Source organism: Phalangium opilio, unplaced genomic scaffold (assembly GCF_054372755.1).
Source record: "Phalangium opilio isolate 3A_F unplaced genomic scaffold, DU_Popi_V2 ptg000032l_1, whole genome shotgun sequence".
In the NCBI taxonomy this organism is placed as follows: Eukaryota; Metazoa; Arthropoda; class Arachnida; order Opiliones; family Phalangiidae; genus Phalangium; species Phalangium opilio.
The window spans coordinates 2,215,722-2,231,023 of NW_028324159.1; the positions used below are offsets into that span (position 1 = coordinate 2,215,722).

The window sequence follows — 15,302 nt, forward strand, 5'->3', positions numbered from 1 at the left end:
CAAGTATTCTATTTACGAAAATCAGCGCCAAATTCATGCCCCGAGTGAGGATCGAACTCACGACCTTCACGTTATTTGACTGACGCGCTACCTACTGCGCTCTCGAACTGTTATTAATCATTTCATCTCTTTATCAATCAAGTATTCTATTAACGAAAATCAGCGCCAAAATGTTGCGCTGAGTGAGGATCGAACTCACGACCTTCACATTATGAGACTGACGCGCTACCTACTGCGCTCTCGAGGCTGTTATTAATCACTTCATCTCTTTATCAATCAAGTATACTATTTACGAAAATCAGCGCCAAATTCATGCCCCGAGTGAGGATCGAACTCACAACCTTCACATTATGAGACTGACGCGCTACCTACTGCGCTCTCGAGGCTGTTATTAATCATTTCATCTCTTTATCAATCAAGTATTCTATTAACGAAAATCAGCGCCAAAATCATAACTCGAGTGAGGATCGAACTCACGACCTTCACATTATGAGACTGACGCGCTACCTACTGCGCTCTCGAGACTGTCAGAATGCCACGTCACCTCTTTATCAATCAAGTATTCTATTTACGAAAATCAGCGCCAAATTCATTCCCCGAGTGAGGATCGAACACACGACCTTCAGATTATGAGAACTACTGCGCTATCGAGGCTGTTATTAAAACATTTCACATCTTTATTAATCAAGTATTCTATTTACGAAAATCAGCGCCAAATTCATGCCCCGAGTGAGGATCGAACTCACGACCTTCACATTATGAGACTGACGAGCTACCTACTGCGCTCTTGAGGCTGTCAGAATGCCACGTCACCTCTTTATCAATCAAGTATTCTATTTACGAAAATCAGCGCCAAATTCATGCCCCGAGTGAGGATCGAATACACGACCTTCAGATTATGAGAACTACTGCGCTATCGAGGCTGTTATTAAAACATTTCACATCTTTATTAATCAAGTATTCTTTTAACGAAAATAGGCGCCAAACTCATGCCTCGAGTGAGGATCGAACTCACGACCTTCAGATAATGAGACTGACGCGCTACCTACTGCGCTATCAAGGCTCTCAGAATAACACGTCACCTCTATATCAATCAAGTATTCTATTTACGAAAATCAGCGCCAAATTCATGCCCCGAGAGAGGATCGAAATCACGACCTTCAGATTATGAGACTGACGGGCTACCTACTGTGCTATCGAGGCTGTTAGAATCACACGTCACCTTTTTATCAATCAAGTATTCTATTTACGAAAATCAGCGCCAAATTCATGCCCCGAGTGAGGATCGAACTCACGACCTTCACATTTTGAGACTGACGCGCTACCTACTGCGCTCTCGAGGCTGTTATTAATCACTTCATCTCTTTATCAATCAAGTATTCTATTTACGAAAATCAGCGCCAAAGTCATGCCCCGAGTGAGGATCGAACTCACGACCTTCACATTATGAGACTGACGCGCTACCTACTGCGCTCTCGAGGCAGTTATTAATAATTTCACCTTTTTATCAATCAAGTATTCTGTTTACGAAAATCAGCGCCAAATTCATGCCCCGAGTGAGGATCGAACTCACGACCTTCACATTATGAGACTGACGCGCTACCTACTGCGCTCTCGAGACTGTCAGAATGCCACGTCACCTCTTTATCAATCAAGTATTCTATTTACGAAAATCAGCGCCAAATTCATTCCCCGAGTGAGGATCGAACACACGACCTTCAGATTATGAGAACTACTGCGCTATCGAGGCTGTTATTAAAACATTTCACATCTTTATTAATCAAGTATTCTATTTACGAAAATCAGCGCCAAATTCATGCCCCGAGTGAGGATCGAACTCACGACCTTCACATTATGAGACTGACGAGCTACCTACTGCGCTCTTGAGGCTGTCAGAATGCCACGTCACCTCTTTATCAATCAAGTATTCTATTTACGAAAATCAGCGCCAAATTCATGCCCCGAGTGAGGATCGAATACACGACCTTCAGATTATGAGAACTACTGCGCTATCGAGGCTGTTATTAAAACATTTCACATCTTTATTAATCAAGTATTCTTTTAACGAAAATAGGCGCCAAACACATGCCTCGAGTGAGGATCGAACTCACGACCTTCAGATAATGAGACTGACGGGCTACCTACTGCGCTATAGAGCCTGTTAGAATAACACGTCACCTCTTTATCAATCAAGTATTCTATTTACGAAAATCAGCGCCAAAGTCATGCCCCGAGTGAGGATCGAACTCACGACCCTCAGATAATGAGACTGACGCGCTACCTACTGCGCTATCAAGGCTCTCAGAATAACACGTCACCTCTATATCAATCAAGTATTCTATTTACGAAAATCAGCGCCAAATTCATGCCCCGAGTGAGGATCGAACTCACGACCTTCACGTTATTTGACTGACGGGCTACCTACTGCGCTCTCGAGGCTGTTATTAATCATTTCATCTCTTTATCAATCAAGTATTCTATTAACGAAAATCAGCGCCAAAATGTTGCGCTGAGTGAGGATCGAACTCACGACCCTCAGATAATGAGACTGACGCGCTACCTACTGCGCTATCAAGGCTCTCAGAATAACACGTCACCTCTATATCAATCAAGTATTCTATTTACGAAAATCAGCGCCAAATTCATGCCCCGAGTGAGGATCGAACTCACGACCTTCACGTTATTTGACTGACGCGCTACCTACTGCGCTCTCGAGGCTGTTATTAATCATTTCATCTCTTTATCAATCAAGTATTCTATTAACGAAAATCAGCGCCAAAATGTTGCGCTGAGTGAGGATCGAACTCACGACCTTCACATTATGAGACTGACGCGCTACCTACTGCGCTCTCGAGGCTGTTATTAATCACTTCATCTCTTTATCAATCAAGTATACTATTTACGAAAATCAGCGCCAAATTCATGCCCCGAGTGAGGATCGAACTCACAACCTTCACATTATGAGACTGACGCGCTACCTACTGCGCTCTCGAGGCTGTTATTAATCATTTCATCTCTTTATCAATCAAGTATTCTATTAACGAAAATCAGCGCCAAAATCATAACTCGAGTGAGGATCGAACTCACGACCTTCACATTATGAGACTGACGCGCTACCTACTGCGCTCTCGAGACTGTCAGAATGCCACGTCACCTCTTTATCAATCAAGTATTCTATTTACGAAAATCAGCGCCAAATTCATTCCCCGAGTGAGGATCGAACACACGACCTTCAGATTATGAGAACTACTGCGCTATCGAGGCTGTTATTAAAACATTTCACATCTTTATTAATCAAGTATTCTATTTACGAAAATCAGCGCCAAATTCATGCCCCGAGTGAGGATCGAACTCACGACCTTCACATTATGAGACTGACGAGCTACCTACTGCGCTCTTGAGGCTGTCAGAATGCCACGTCACCTCTTTATCAATCAAGTATTCTATTTACGAAAATCAGCGCCAAATTCATGCCCCGAGTGAGGATCGAATACACGACCTTCAGATTATGAGAACTACTGCGCTATCGAGGCTGTTATTAAAACATTTCACATCTTTATTAATCAAGTATTCTTTTAACGAAAATAGGCGCCAAACTCATGCCTCGAGTGAGGATCGAACTCACGACCTTCAGATAATGAGACTGACGCGCTACCTACTGCGCTATCAAGGCTCTCAGAATAACACGTCACCTCTATATCAATCAAGTATTCTATTTACGAAAATCAGCGCCAAATTCATGCCCCGAGAGAGGATCGAAATCACGACCTTCAGATTATGAGACTGACGGGCTACCTACTGTGCTATCGAGGCTGTTAGAATCACACGTCACCTTTTTATCAATCAAGTATTCTATTTACGAAAATCAGCGCCAAATTCATGCCCCGAGTGAGGATCGAACTCACGACCTTCACATTTTGAGACTGACGCGCTACCTACTGCGCTCTCGAGGCTGTTATTAATCATTTCATCTCTTTATCAATCAAGTATTCTATTAACGAAAATCAGCGCCAAAATGTTGCGCTGAGTGAGGATCGAACTTACGACCTTCAGATTATGAGACTGACGGGCTACCTACTGCGCTATCGAGGCTGTTAGAATCACACGTCACCTTTTTATCAATCAAGTATTCTATTTACGAAAATCAGCGCCAAAGTCATGCCCCGAGTGAGGATCGAACTCACGACCTTCACATTATGAGACTGACGCGCTACCTACTGCGCTATCGAGGCTGTTATTAATCACTTCATCTCTTTATCAATCAAGTATTCTATTAACGAAAATCAGCGCCAAAATCATAACTTGAGTGAGGATCGAACTCACAACCTTCAGATTATGAGACTGACGCGCTACCTACTGCGCTATCAAGGCTCTCAGAATAACACGTCACCTCTATATCAATCAAGTATTCTATTTACGAAAATCAGCGCCAAATTCATGCCCCGAGTGAGGATCGAACTCACGACCTTCACATTATGAGACTGACGCGCTACCTACTGCGCTCTCGAGGCTGTTATTAACCATTTCATCTCTTTATCAATCAAGTATTCTATTAACGAAAATCAGCGCCAAAATCATAACTCGAGTGAGGATCGAACTCACAACCTTCAGATAATGAGACTGACGCGCTACCTACTGCGCTATCAAGGCTCTCAGAATAACACGTCACCTCTATATCAATCAAGTATTCTATTTACGAAAATCAGCGCCAAATTCATGCTCCGAGTGAGGATCGAACTCACAACCTTCAGATCATGAGACTGACGGGCTACCTACTGCGCTATCGAGGCTGTTAGAATCACACGTCACCTTTTTATCAATCAAGTATTCTATTTACGAAAATCAGCGCCAAATTCATGCCCCGAGTGAGGATCGAACTCACGACCTTCACATTTTGAGAACTCTGCGCTATCGAGGCTGTTATTAAAACATTTCACATCTTTATTAATCAAGTATTCTTTTAACGAAAATAGGCGCCAAACTCATGCCCCGAGTGAGGAACGAACTCACGACATTCAGATTATGAGACTGACGGGCTACCTACTTCGCTATCGAGGCTGTTAGAATCACACGTCACCTTTTTATCAATCAAGTATTCTATTTACGAAAATCAGCGCCAAATTCATGCCCCGAGTGAGGATCGAACTCACGACCTTCACATTATGAGACTGACGAGCTACCTACTGCGCTCTTGAGGCTGTCAGAATGCCACGTCACCTCTTTATCAATCAAGTATTCTATTTACGAAAATCAGCGCCAAATTCATGCCCCGAGTGAGGATCGAACACACGACCTTCAGATTATGAGAACTACTGCGCTATCGAGGCTGTTATTAAAACATTTCACATCTTTATTAATCAAGTATTCTTTTAACGAAAATAGGCGCCAAACTCATGCCTCGAGTGAGGATCGAACTCACGACCTTCAGATTATGAGACTGACGGGCTACCTACTGCGCTATAGAGCCTGCTAGAATAACACGTCACCTCTTTATCAATCAAGTATTCTATTTACGAAAATCAGCGTCAAAGTCATGCCCCGAGTGAGGATCGAACTTACGACCTTCACATTATGACACTGACGCGCTACCTACTGCGCTATCAAGGCTCTCAGAATAACACGTCACCTCTATATCAATCAAGTATTCTATTTACGAAAATCAGCGCCAAATTCATGCCCCGAGTGAGGATCGAACTCACGACCTTCACGTTATTTGTCTGACGCGCTACCTACTGCGCTCTCGAGGCTGTTATTAATCATTTCATCTCTTTATCAATCAAGTATTCTATTAACGAAAATCAGCGCCAAAATCTTGCGCCGAGTGAGGATCGAACTCACGACCTTCAGATTATGAGACTGACGGGCTACCTACTGCGCTATCGAGGCTGTTAGAATCACACGTCACCTTTTTATCAATCAAGTATTCTATTTACGAAAATCAGCGCCAAAGTCATGCCCCGAGTGAGGATCGAACTCACGACCTTCACATTATGACACTGACGCGCTACCTACTGCGCTATCGAGGCAGTTATTAATCACTTCATCTTTTTATCAATCAAGTATTCTATTAACGAAAATCAGCGCCAAAATCATAACTCGAGTGAGGATCGAACTCTCAACCTTCAGATAATGAGACTGACGCGCTACCTACTGCGCTATCAAGGCTCTCAGAATAACACGTCACCTCTATATCAATCAAGTATTCTATTTACGAAAATCAGCGCCAAATTCATGCCCCGAGTGAGGATCGAACTCACGACCTTCACATTATGAGACTGACGCGCTACCTACTGCGCTCTCGAGGCTGTTATTAATCATTTCATCTCTTTATCAATCAAGTATTCTATTAACGAAAATCAGCGCCAAAATCATAACTCGAGTGAGGATCGAACTCACAACCTTCAGATAATGACACTGACGCGCTACCTACTGCGCTATCAAGGCTCTCAGAATAACACGTCACCTCTATATCAATCAAGTATTCTATTTACGAAAATCAGCGCCAAATTCATGCCCCGAGAGAGGATCGAACTCACGACCGTCAGATTATGAGACTGACGGGCTACCTACTGCGCTATCGAGGCTGTTAGAATCACACGTCACCTTTTTATCAATCAAGTATTCTATTTACGAAAATCAGCGCCAAATTCATGCCCCGAGTGAGGATCGAACTCACGACCTTCACATTATGAGACTGACGCGCTACCTACTGCGCTCTCGAGGCTGTTATTAATCACTTCATCTCTTTATCAATCAAGTATTCTATTTACGAAAATCAGCGCCAAATTCATGCCCTGAGTGACGATCGAACTCACGACTTTCACATTATGAGAACTACTGCGCTATCGAGGCTGTTATTAAAACATTTCACATCTTTATCAATCAAGTATTCTTTTAACGAAAATCAGCACCAAACTCATGCCCCGAGTTAGGATCGAACTCACGACCTTCACATTATGAGACTGACGCGCTACCTACTGCGCTATCGAGGCTGTTATTAATCACTTCATCTCTTTATCAATCAAGTATTCTATTAACGAAATCAGCGCCAAAATCATAACTCGAGTGAGGATCGAACTCACAACCTTCAGATATTGAGACTGACGCGCTACCTACTGCGCTATCAAGGCTCTCAGAATAACACGTCACCTCTATATCAATCAAGTATTCTATTTACGAAAATCAGCGACAAATTCATGCCCCGAGTGAGGATCGAACTCAAGACCTTCACGTTATGAGACTGACGCGCTACGTACTGCGCTCTCGAGGCTGTTATTAATAATTTCACCTTTTTATCAATCAAGTATTCTATTTACGAAAATCAGCGCCAAATTCATGCCCCGAGTGAGGATCGAACTCACGACCTTCACATTATGAGACTGACGAGCTACCTACTGCGCTCTTGAGGCTGTCAGAATGCCACGTCACCTCTTTATCAATCAAGTATTCTATTTACGAAAATCAGCGCCATATTCATGCCTCGAATGAGGATCGAACACACGACCTTCAGATTATGAGAACTACTGCGCTATCGAGGCTGTTATTAAAACATTTCACATCTTTATTAATCAAGTATTCTTTTAACGAAAATAGGCGCCAAACTCATACCTCGAGTGAGGATCGAACTCACGACCTTCAGATTATGAGACTGACGGGCTACATACTGCGCTATAGAGCCTGTTAGAATAACACGTCACCTCTTTATCAATCAAGTATTCTATTTACGAAAATCAGCGCCAAAGTCATGCCCCGAGTGAGGATCGAACTCACGACCTTCAGATAATGAGACTGACGCGCTACCTACTGCGCTATCAAGGCTCTCAGAATACCACGTCACCTCTATATCAATCAAGTATTCTATTTACGAAAATCAGCGCCAAATTCATGCCCCGAGTGAGGATCGAACTCACGACCTTCACGTTATTTGTCTGACGCGCTACCTACTGCGCTCTGGAGGCTGTTATTAATCATTTCATCTCTTTATCAATCAAGTATGCTATTAACGAAAATCAGCGCCAAAATCTTGCGCCGAGTGAGGATCGAACTCACGACCTTCAGATTATGAGACTGACGGGCTACCTACTGCGCTATCGAGGCTGTTAGAATCACACGTCACCTTTTTATCAATCAAGTATTCTATTTACGAAAATCAGCGCCAAAGTCACGCCTCGAGTGAGGATCGAACTCACGACCTTCACATTATGACACTGACGCGCTACCTACTGCGCTATCGAGGCTGTTATTAATCACTTCATCTCTTTATCAATCAAGTATTCTATTAACGAAAATCAGCGCCAAAATCATAAATCGAGGGAGGATCGAACTCTCAACCTTCAGATAATGAGACTGACGCGCTACCTACTGCGCTATCAAGGCTCTCAGAATAACACGTCACCTCTATATCAATCAAGTATTCTATTTACGAAAATCAGCGCCAAATTCATGCCCCGAGTGAGGATCGAACTCACGACCTTCACATTATGAGACTGACGCGCTACCTACTGCGCTCTCGAGGCTGTTATTAATCACTTCATCTCTTTATCAATCAAGTATTCTATTAACGAAAATCAGCGCCAAAATCTTGCGCCGAGTGAGGATCGAACTCACGACCTTCAGATTATGAGACTGACGGGTACCTACTGCGCTATCGAGGCTGTTAGAATCACACGTCACCTTTTTATCAACCAAGTATTCTATTTACGAAAATCAGCGCCAAATTCATGCCCCGAGAGGGACGAACTCACGACCTTCACATTATGAGACTGACGCGCTACCTACTGCGCTCTCGAGGCTGTTATTAATCACTTCATCTCTATATCAATCAAGTATTCTATTTACGAAAATCAGCGCCAAATTCATGACCCGAGTGAGGATCGAACTCACGACCTTCACATTATGAGACTGACGCGCTACCTACTGCGCTCTCGAGGCTGTTATTAATCATTTCATCTCTTTATCAATCAAGTATTCTATTAACGAAAATCAGCGCCAAAATCATAACTCGAGTGAGGATCGAACTCACAACCTTCAGATAATGAGACTGACGCGCTACCTACTGCGCTATCAAGGCTCTCAGAATAACACGTCACCTCTATATCAATCAAGTATTCTATTTACGAAAATCAGCACCAAACTCATGCCCCGAGTGAGGATCGAACTCACGACCTTCACGTTATGAGACTGACGCGCTACCTACTGCGCTCTCGAGGCTGTTATTAATCATTTCACCTTTTTATCAATCAAGTATTCTATTTGCGAAAATCAGCGCCAAATTCATGCTCCGAGTGAGGATCGAACTCACGACCTTCACATTATGAGACTGACGCGCTACCTACTGCGCTATCGAGGCTGTCAGAATGCCACGTCACCTCTTTATCAATCAAGTATTCTATTTACGAAAATCAGCGCCAAATTCATTCCCCGAGTGAGGATCGAACACACGACCTTCAGATTATGAGAACTACTGCGCTATCGAGGCTGTTATTAAAACATTTCACATCTTTATTAATCAAGTATTCTTTTAACGAAAATAGGCGCCAAACTCACGCCCCGAGTGAGGATCGAACTCACGACCTTCAGATTATGAGACTGACGCGCTACCTACTGCGCTATCGAGGCTGTTATTAAAACATTTCACATCTTTATTAATCAAGTATTCTTTTAACGAAAATAGGCGCCAAACTCATGCCTCGAGTGAGGATCGAACTCACGACCTTCAGATTATGAGACTGACGGGCTACCTACTGCGCTATAGAGCCTGTTAGAATAACACGTCACCTCTTTATCAATCAAGTATTCTATTTACGAAAATCAGCGCCAAAGTCATGCCCCGAGTGAGGATCGAACTCACGACCTTCACATTATGAGACTGACGCGCTACCTACTGCGCTCTCGAGGCTGTCAGAATGCCACGTCACCTCTTTATCAATCAAGTATTCTATTTACGAAAATCAGCGCCAAATTCACGCCCCGAGTGAGGATCGAACACACGACCTTCAGATTATGAGAACTACTGCGCTATCGAGGCTGTTATTAAAACATTTCACATCTTTATTAATCAAGTATTCTTTTAACGAAAATAGGCGCCAAACTCATCCCTCGAGTGAGGATCGAACTCACGACCTTCAGATTATGAGACTGACGCGCTACCTACTGCGCTATCGAGGCTGTTATTAATCGCTTCATCTCTTTATCAATCAAGTATTCTATTAACGAAAATCAGCGCCAAAATCATAACTCGAGTGAGGATCGAACTCAAAACCTTCAGATAATGAGACTGACGCGCTACCTACTGCGCTATCAAGGCTCTCAGAATAACACGTCACCTCTATATCAATCAAGTATTCTATTTACGAAAATTAGCGCCAAATTCATGCCCCGAGTGAGGATCGAACTCACGACCTTCACGTTATGATACTGACGCGCTACCTACTGCGCTCTCGAGGCTGTTATTAATCATTTCATCTCTTTATCAATCAAGTATTCTATTAACGAAAATCAGCGCCAAAATCTTGCGCCGAGTGAGGATCGAACTCACGACCTTCAAATTATGAGACTGACGGGCTACCTACTGCGCTACCGAGGCTTTTAGAATCACACGTCACCTTTTTATCAATCAAGTATTCCATTAACGAAAATCATTGCCAAAATCTTGCGCCGAGTGAGGATCGAACTCACGACCTTCAGATTATGAGAACTACTGCGCTATCGAGGCTGTTATTAAAACATTTCACATCTTTATCAATCAAGTATTCTTTTAACGAAAATCAGCACCAAACTCATGCCCCGAGTGAGGATCGAACTCACGACCTTCACATTATGAGACTGCAGCGCTACCTACTGCGCTATCGAGGCTGTTATTAATCACTTCATCTCTTTATCAATCAAGTATTCTATTAACGAAAATCAGCGCCAAAATCATAACTCGAGTGAGGATCGAACTCACAACCTTCAGATAATGAGACTGACGCGTTACCTACTGCGCTATCAAGGCTCTCAGAATAACACGTCACCTCTATATCAATCAAGTATTCTATTTACGAAAATTAGCGCCAAATTCATGCCCCGAGTGAGGATCGAACTCACGACCTTCACGTTATGAGACTGACGCGCTACCTACTGCGCTCTCGAGGCTGTTATTAATCATTTCATCTCTTTATCAATCAAGTATTCTATTAACGAAAATCAGCGCCAAAATCATAACTCGAGTGAGGATCGAACTCACAACCTTCAGATAATGAGACTGACGCGCTACCTACTGCGCTATCAAGGCTCTCAGAATAACACGTCACCTCTATATCAATCAAGTATTCTATTTACGAAAATCAGCACCAAACTCATGCCCCGAGTGAGGATCGAACTCACGACCTTCACGTTATGAGACTGACGCGCTACCTACTGCGCTCTCGAGGCTGTTATTAATCATTTCACCTTTTTATCAATCAAGTATTCTATTTACGAAAATCAGCGCCAAATTCATGCTCCGAGTGAGGATCGAACTCACGACCTTCACATTATGAGACTGACGCGCTACCTACTGCGCTCTCGAGGCTGTCAGAATGCCACGTCACCTCTTTATCAGTCAAGTATTCTATTTACGAAAATCGGCGCCAAATTCATTCCCCGAGTGAGGATCGAACACACGACCTTCAGATTATGAGAACTACTGCGCTATCGAGGCTGTTATTAAAACATTTCACATCTTTATTAATCAAGTATTCTTTTAACGAAAATAGGCGCCAAACTCACGCCCCGAGTGAGGATCGAACTCACGACCTTCAGATTATGAGACTGACGCGCTACCTACTGCGCTATCGAGGCTGTTATTAAAACATTTCACATCTTTATTAATCAAGTATTCTTTTAACGAAAATATGCGCCAAACTTATGCCCCGAGTGAGGATCGAACTCACGACCTTCAGATTATGAGACTGACGGGCTACCTACTGCGCTATCGAGGCTGTTAGAATCACACGTCACCTTTTTATCAATCAAGTATTCTATTTACGAAAATCAGCGCCAAATTCATGCCCCGAGTGAGGATCGAACTCACGACCTTCACATTATGAGACTGACGCGCTACCTACTGCGCTCTCGAGGCTGTCAGAATGCCACGTCACCTCTTTATCAATCAAGTATTCTATTTACGAAAATCAGCGCCAAATTCACGCCCCGAGTGAGGATCGAACACACGACCTTCAGATTATGAGAACTACTGCGCTATCGAGGCTGTTATTAAAACATTTCACATCTTTATTAATCAAGTATTCTTTTAACGAAAATAGGCGCCAAACTCATGCCTCGAGTGAGGATCGAACTCACGACCTTCAGATTGTGAGACTGACGGGCTACCTACTGCGCTATAGAGCCTGTTAGAATAACACGTCACCTCTTTATCAATGAAGTATTCTATTTACGAAAATCAGCGCCAAACTCATGCCCCGAGTGAGGATCGAACTCACGACCTTCACATTATGAGACTGACGCGCTACCTACTGCGCTCTCGAGGCTGTTATTAATCACTTCATCTCTTTATCAATCAAGTATTCTATTAACGAAAATCAGCGCCAAAATCATAACTCGAGTGAGGATCGAACTCACAACCTTCAGATAATGAGACTGACGCGCTACCTACTGCGCTATCAAGGCTCTCAGAATAACACGTCACCTCTATATCAATCAAGTATTCTATTTACGAAAATTAGCGCCAAATTCATGCCCCGAGTGAGGATCGAACTCACGACCTTCACGTTATGATACTGACGCGCTACCTACTGCGCTCTCGAGGCTGTTATTAATCATTTCATCTCTTTATCAATCAAGTATTCTATTAACGAAAATCAGCGCCAAAATCTTGCGCCGAGTGAGGATCGAACTCACGACCTTCAAATTATGAGACTGACGGGCTACCTACTGCGCTACCGAGGCTTTTAGAATCACACGTCACCTTTTTATCAATCAAGTATTCCATTAACGAAAATCATTGCCAAAATCTTGCGCCGAGTGAGGATCGAACTCACGACCTTCAGAATATGAGAACTACTGCGCTATCGAGGCTGTTATTAAAACATTTCACATCTTTATCAATCAAGTATTCTTTTAACGAAAATCAGCACCAAACTCATGCCCCGAGTGAGGATCGAACTCACGACCTTCACATTATGAGACTGCAGCGCTACCTACTGCGCTATCGAGGCTGTTATTAATCACTTCATCTCTTTATCAATCAAGTATTCTATTAACGAAAATCAGCGCCAAAATCATAACTCGAGTGAGGATCGAACTCACAACCTTCAGATAATGAGACTGACGCGCTACCTACTGCGCTATCAAGGCTCTCAGAATAACACGTCACCTCTATATCAATCAAGTATTCTATTTACGAAAATTAGCGCCAAATTCATGCCCCGAGTGAGGATCGAACTCACGACCTTCACGTTATGAGACTGACGCGCTACCTACTGCGCTCTCGAGGCTGTTATTAATCATTTCATCTCTTTATCAATCAAGTATTCTATTAACGAAAATCAGCGCCAAAATCATAACTCGAGTGAGGATCGAACTCACAACCTTCAGATAATGAGACTGACGCGCTACCTACTGCGCTATCAAGGCTCTCAGAATAACACGTCACCTCTATATCAATCAAGTATTCTATTTACGAAAATCAGCACCAAACTCATGCCCCGAGTGAGGATCGAACTCACGACCTTCACGTTATGAGACTGACGCGCTACCTACTGCGCTCTCGAGGCTGTTATTAATCATTTCACCTTTTTATCAATCAAGTATTCTATTTACGAAAATCAGCGCCAAATTCATGCTCCGAGTGAGGATCGAACTCACGACCTTCACATTATGAGACTGACGCGCTACCTACTGCGCTCTCGAGGCTGTCAGAATGCCACGTCACCTCTTTATCAATCAAGTATTCTATTTACGAAAATCGGCGCCAAATTCATTCCCCGAGTGAGGATCGAACACACGACCTTCAGATTATGAGAACTACTGCGCTATCGAGGCTGTTATTAAAACATTTCACATCTTTATTAATCAAGTATTCTTTTAACGAAAATAGGCGCCAAACTCACGCCCCGAGTGAGGATCGAACTCACGACCTTCAGATTATGAGACTGACGCGCTACCTACTGCGCTATCGAGGCTGTTATTAAAACATTTCACATCTTTATTAATCAAGTATTCTTTTAACGAAAATATGCGCCAAACTTATGCCCCGAGTGAGGATCGAACTCACGACCTTCAGATTATGAGACTGACGGGCTAAATACTGCGCTATCGAGGCTGTTAGAATCACACGTCACCTTTTTATCAATCAAGTATTCTATTTACGAAAATCAGCGCCAAATTCATGCCCCGAGTGAGGATCGAACTCACGACCTTCACATTATGAGACTGACGCGCTACCTACTGCGCTCTCGAGGCTGTCAGAATGCCACGTCACCTCTTTATCAATCAAGTATTCTATTTACGAAAATCAGCGCCAAATTCACGCCCCGAGTGAGGATCGAACACACGACCTTCAGATTATGAGAACTACTGCGCTATCGAGGCTGTTATTAAAACATTTCACATCTTTATTAATCAAGTATTCTTTTAACGAAAATAGGCGCCAAACTCATGCCTCGAGTGAGGATCGAACTCACGACCTTCAGATTGTGAGACTGACGGGCTACCTACTGCGCTATAGAGCCTGTTAGAATAACACGTCACCTCTTTATCAATGAAGTATTCTATTTACGAAAATCAGCGCCAAACTCATGCCCCGAGTGAGGATCGAACTCACGACCTTCACATTATGAGACTGACGCGCTACCTACTGCGCTCTCGAGGCTGTTATTAATCACTTCATCTCTTTATCAATCAAGTATTCTATTAACGAAAATCAGCGCCAAAATCATAACTCGAGTGAGGATCGAACTCACAACCTTCAGATAATGAGACTGACGCGCTACCTACTGCGCTATCAAGGCTCTCAGAATAACACGTCACCTCTATATCAATCAACTATTCTATTTACGAAAATCAGCACCAAACTCATGCCCCGAGTGAGGATCGAACTCACGACCTTCACGTTATGAGACTGACGCGCTACCTACTGCGCTCTCGAGGCTGTTATTAATCATTTCACCTTTTTATCAATCAAGTATTCTATTTACGAAAATCAGCGCCAAATTCATGCTCCGAGTGAACATCGAACTCACGACCTTCACATTATGAGACTGACGCGCTACCTACTGCGCTCTCGAGGCTGTCAGAATGCCACGTCGCCTCTTTATCAATCA

The 15,302-nt window shown here is 43.2% G+C and overlaps 33 non-coding genes across 33 annotated transcripts; all 33 read right to left on the reverse strand.

Annotated features, from left to right (window-relative positions):
- Positions 1-990: 990 nt before the first annotated feature.
- Positions 991-1,063, reverse strand: TRNAM-CAU (transfer RNA methionine (anticodon CAU)). The gene has a single exon. It is a non-coding gene; the product is annotated as a tRNA-Met (tRNA).
- Positions 1,064-1,409: 346 nt separating this feature from the next.
- On the reverse strand, positions 1,410-1,482 carry TRNAM-CAU (transfer RNA methionine (anticodon CAU)). Its single transcript has one exon. It is a non-coding gene; the product is annotated as a tRNA-Met (tRNA).
- A 744-nt stretch (positions 1,483-2,226) lies between these two features.
- On the reverse strand, positions 2,227-2,299 carry TRNAM-CAU (transfer RNA methionine (anticodon CAU)). Its single transcript has one exon. It is a non-coding gene; the product is annotated as a tRNA-Met (tRNA).
- Positions 2,300-2,505: 206 nt separating this feature from the next.
- On the reverse strand, positions 2,506-2,578 carry TRNAM-CAU (transfer RNA methionine (anticodon CAU)). The gene has a single exon. It is a non-coding gene; the product is annotated as a tRNA-Met (tRNA).
- A 1,022-nt stretch (positions 2,579-3,600) lies between these two features.
- Positions 3,601-3,673, reverse strand: TRNAM-CAU (transfer RNA methionine (anticodon CAU)). Its single transcript has one exon. It is a non-coding gene; the product is annotated as a tRNA-Met (tRNA).
- A 486-nt stretch (positions 3,674-4,159) lies between these two features.
- TRNAM-CAU (transfer RNA methionine (anticodon CAU)) lies at positions 4,160-4,232 on the reverse strand. Its single transcript has one exon. It is a non-coding gene; the product is annotated as a tRNA-Met (tRNA).
- Positions 4,233-4,298: 66 nt separating this feature from the next.
- Positions 4,299-4,371, reverse strand: TRNAM-CAU (transfer RNA methionine (anticodon CAU)). The gene has a single exon. It is a non-coding gene; the product is annotated as a tRNA-Met (tRNA).
- Positions 4,372-4,438: 67 nt separating this feature from the next.
- TRNAM-CAU (transfer RNA methionine (anticodon CAU)) lies at positions 4,439-4,511 on the reverse strand. Its single transcript has one exon. It is a non-coding gene; the product is annotated as a tRNA-Met (tRNA).
- Positions 4,512-4,717: 206 nt separating this feature from the next.
- TRNAM-CAU (transfer RNA methionine (anticodon CAU)) lies at positions 4,718-4,790 on the reverse strand. Its single transcript has one exon. It is a non-coding gene; the product is annotated as a tRNA-Met (tRNA).
- Positions 4,791-5,813: 1,023 nt separating this feature from the next.
- TRNAM-CAU (transfer RNA methionine (anticodon CAU)) lies at positions 5,814-5,886 on the reverse strand. The gene has a single exon. It is a non-coding gene; the product is annotated as a tRNA-Met (tRNA).
- A 67-nt stretch (positions 5,887-5,953) lies between these two features.
- Positions 5,954-6,026, reverse strand: TRNAM-CAU (transfer RNA methionine (anticodon CAU)). The gene has a single exon. It is a non-coding gene; the product is annotated as a tRNA-Met (tRNA).
- A 206-nt stretch (positions 6,027-6,232) lies between these two features.
- On the reverse strand, positions 6,233-6,305 carry TRNAM-CAU (transfer RNA methionine (anticodon CAU)). The gene has a single exon. It is a non-coding gene; the product is annotated as a tRNA-Met (tRNA).
- Positions 6,306-6,511: 206 nt separating this feature from the next.
- On the reverse strand, positions 6,512-6,584 carry TRNAM-CAU (transfer RNA methionine (anticodon CAU)). Its single transcript has one exon. It is a non-coding gene; the product is annotated as a tRNA-Met (tRNA).
- A 67-nt stretch (positions 6,585-6,651) lies between these two features.
- Positions 6,652-6,724, reverse strand: TRNAM-CAU (transfer RNA methionine (anticodon CAU)). Its single transcript has one exon. It is a non-coding gene; the product is annotated as a tRNA-Met (tRNA).
- Positions 6,725-6,919: 195 nt separating this feature from the next.
- TRNAM-CAU (transfer RNA methionine (anticodon CAU)) lies at positions 6,920-6,992 on the reverse strand. The gene has a single exon. It is a non-coding gene; the product is annotated as a tRNA-Met (tRNA).
- A 753-nt stretch (positions 6,993-7,745) lies between these two features.
- TRNAM-CAU (transfer RNA methionine (anticodon CAU)) lies at positions 7,746-7,818 on the reverse strand. The gene has a single exon. It is a non-coding gene; the product is annotated as a tRNA-Met (tRNA).
- Positions 7,819-8,024: 206 nt separating this feature from the next.
- Positions 8,025-8,097, reverse strand: TRNAM-CAU (transfer RNA methionine (anticodon CAU)). The gene has a single exon. It is a non-coding gene; the product is annotated as a tRNA-Met (tRNA).
- A 67-nt stretch (positions 8,098-8,164) lies between these two features.
- Positions 8,165-8,237, reverse strand: TRNAM-CAU (transfer RNA methionine (anticodon CAU)). The gene has a single exon. It is a non-coding gene; the product is annotated as a tRNA-Met (tRNA).
- Positions 8,238-8,443: 206 nt separating this feature from the next.
- On the reverse strand, positions 8,444-8,516 carry TRNAM-CAU (transfer RNA methionine (anticodon CAU)). The gene has a single exon. It is a non-coding gene; the product is annotated as a tRNA-Met (tRNA).
- Positions 8,517-9,276: 760 nt separating this feature from the next.
- On the reverse strand, positions 9,277-9,349 carry TRNAM-CAU (transfer RNA methionine (anticodon CAU)). Its single transcript has one exon. It is a non-coding gene; the product is annotated as a tRNA-Met (tRNA).
- Positions 9,350-9,545: 196 nt separating this feature from the next.
- TRNAM-CAU (transfer RNA methionine (anticodon CAU)) lies at positions 9,546-9,618 on the reverse strand. Its single transcript has one exon. It is a non-coding gene; the product is annotated as a tRNA-Met (tRNA).
- A 207-nt stretch (positions 9,619-9,825) lies between these two features.
- On the reverse strand, positions 9,826-9,898 carry TRNAM-CAU (transfer RNA methionine (anticodon CAU)). Its single transcript has one exon. It is a non-coding gene; the product is annotated as a tRNA-Met (tRNA).
- A 196-nt stretch (positions 9,899-10,094) lies between these two features.
- TRNAM-CAU (transfer RNA methionine (anticodon CAU)) lies at positions 10,095-10,167 on the reverse strand. The gene has a single exon. It is a non-coding gene; the product is annotated as a tRNA-Met (tRNA).
- A 1,580-nt stretch (positions 10,168-11,747) lies between these two features.
- On the reverse strand, positions 11,748-11,820 carry TRNAM-CAU (transfer RNA methionine (anticodon CAU)). The gene has a single exon. It is a non-coding gene; the product is annotated as a tRNA-Met (tRNA).
- Positions 11,821-11,887: 67 nt separating this feature from the next.
- On the reverse strand, positions 11,888-11,960 carry TRNAM-CAU (transfer RNA methionine (anticodon CAU)). The gene has a single exon. It is a non-coding gene; the product is annotated as a tRNA-Met (tRNA).
- Positions 11,961-12,027: 67 nt separating this feature from the next.
- TRNAM-CAU (transfer RNA methionine (anticodon CAU)) lies at positions 12,028-12,100 on the reverse strand. Its single transcript has one exon. It is a non-coding gene; the product is annotated as a tRNA-Met (tRNA).
- A 196-nt stretch (positions 12,101-12,296) lies between these two features.
- On the reverse strand, positions 12,297-12,369 carry TRNAV-CAC (transfer RNA valine (anticodon CAC)). Its single transcript has one exon. It is a non-coding gene; the product is annotated as a tRNA-Val (tRNA).
- Positions 12,370-12,436: 67 nt separating this feature from the next.
- Positions 12,437-12,509, reverse strand: TRNAM-CAU (transfer RNA methionine (anticodon CAU)). The gene has a single exon. It is a non-coding gene; the product is annotated as a tRNA-Met (tRNA).
- A 1,580-nt stretch (positions 12,510-14,089) lies between these two features.
- On the reverse strand, positions 14,090-14,162 carry TRNAM-CAU (transfer RNA methionine (anticodon CAU)). The gene has a single exon. It is a non-coding gene; the product is annotated as a tRNA-Met (tRNA).
- A 67-nt stretch (positions 14,163-14,229) lies between these two features.
- TRNAM-CAU (transfer RNA methionine (anticodon CAU)) lies at positions 14,230-14,302 on the reverse strand. Its single transcript has one exon. It is a non-coding gene; the product is annotated as a tRNA-Met (tRNA).
- Positions 14,303-14,369: 67 nt separating this feature from the next.
- On the reverse strand, positions 14,370-14,442 carry TRNAM-CAU (transfer RNA methionine (anticodon CAU)). Its single transcript has one exon. It is a non-coding gene; the product is annotated as a tRNA-Met (tRNA).
- Positions 14,443-14,638: 196 nt separating this feature from the next.
- On the reverse strand, positions 14,639-14,711 carry TRNAV-CAC (transfer RNA valine (anticodon CAC)). Its single transcript has one exon. It is a non-coding gene; the product is annotated as a tRNA-Val (tRNA).
- Positions 14,712-14,778: 67 nt separating this feature from the next.
- On the reverse strand, positions 14,779-14,851 carry TRNAM-CAU (transfer RNA methionine (anticodon CAU)). The gene has a single exon. It is a non-coding gene; the product is annotated as a tRNA-Met (tRNA).
- Positions 14,852-15,302: the final 451 nt, after the last annotated feature.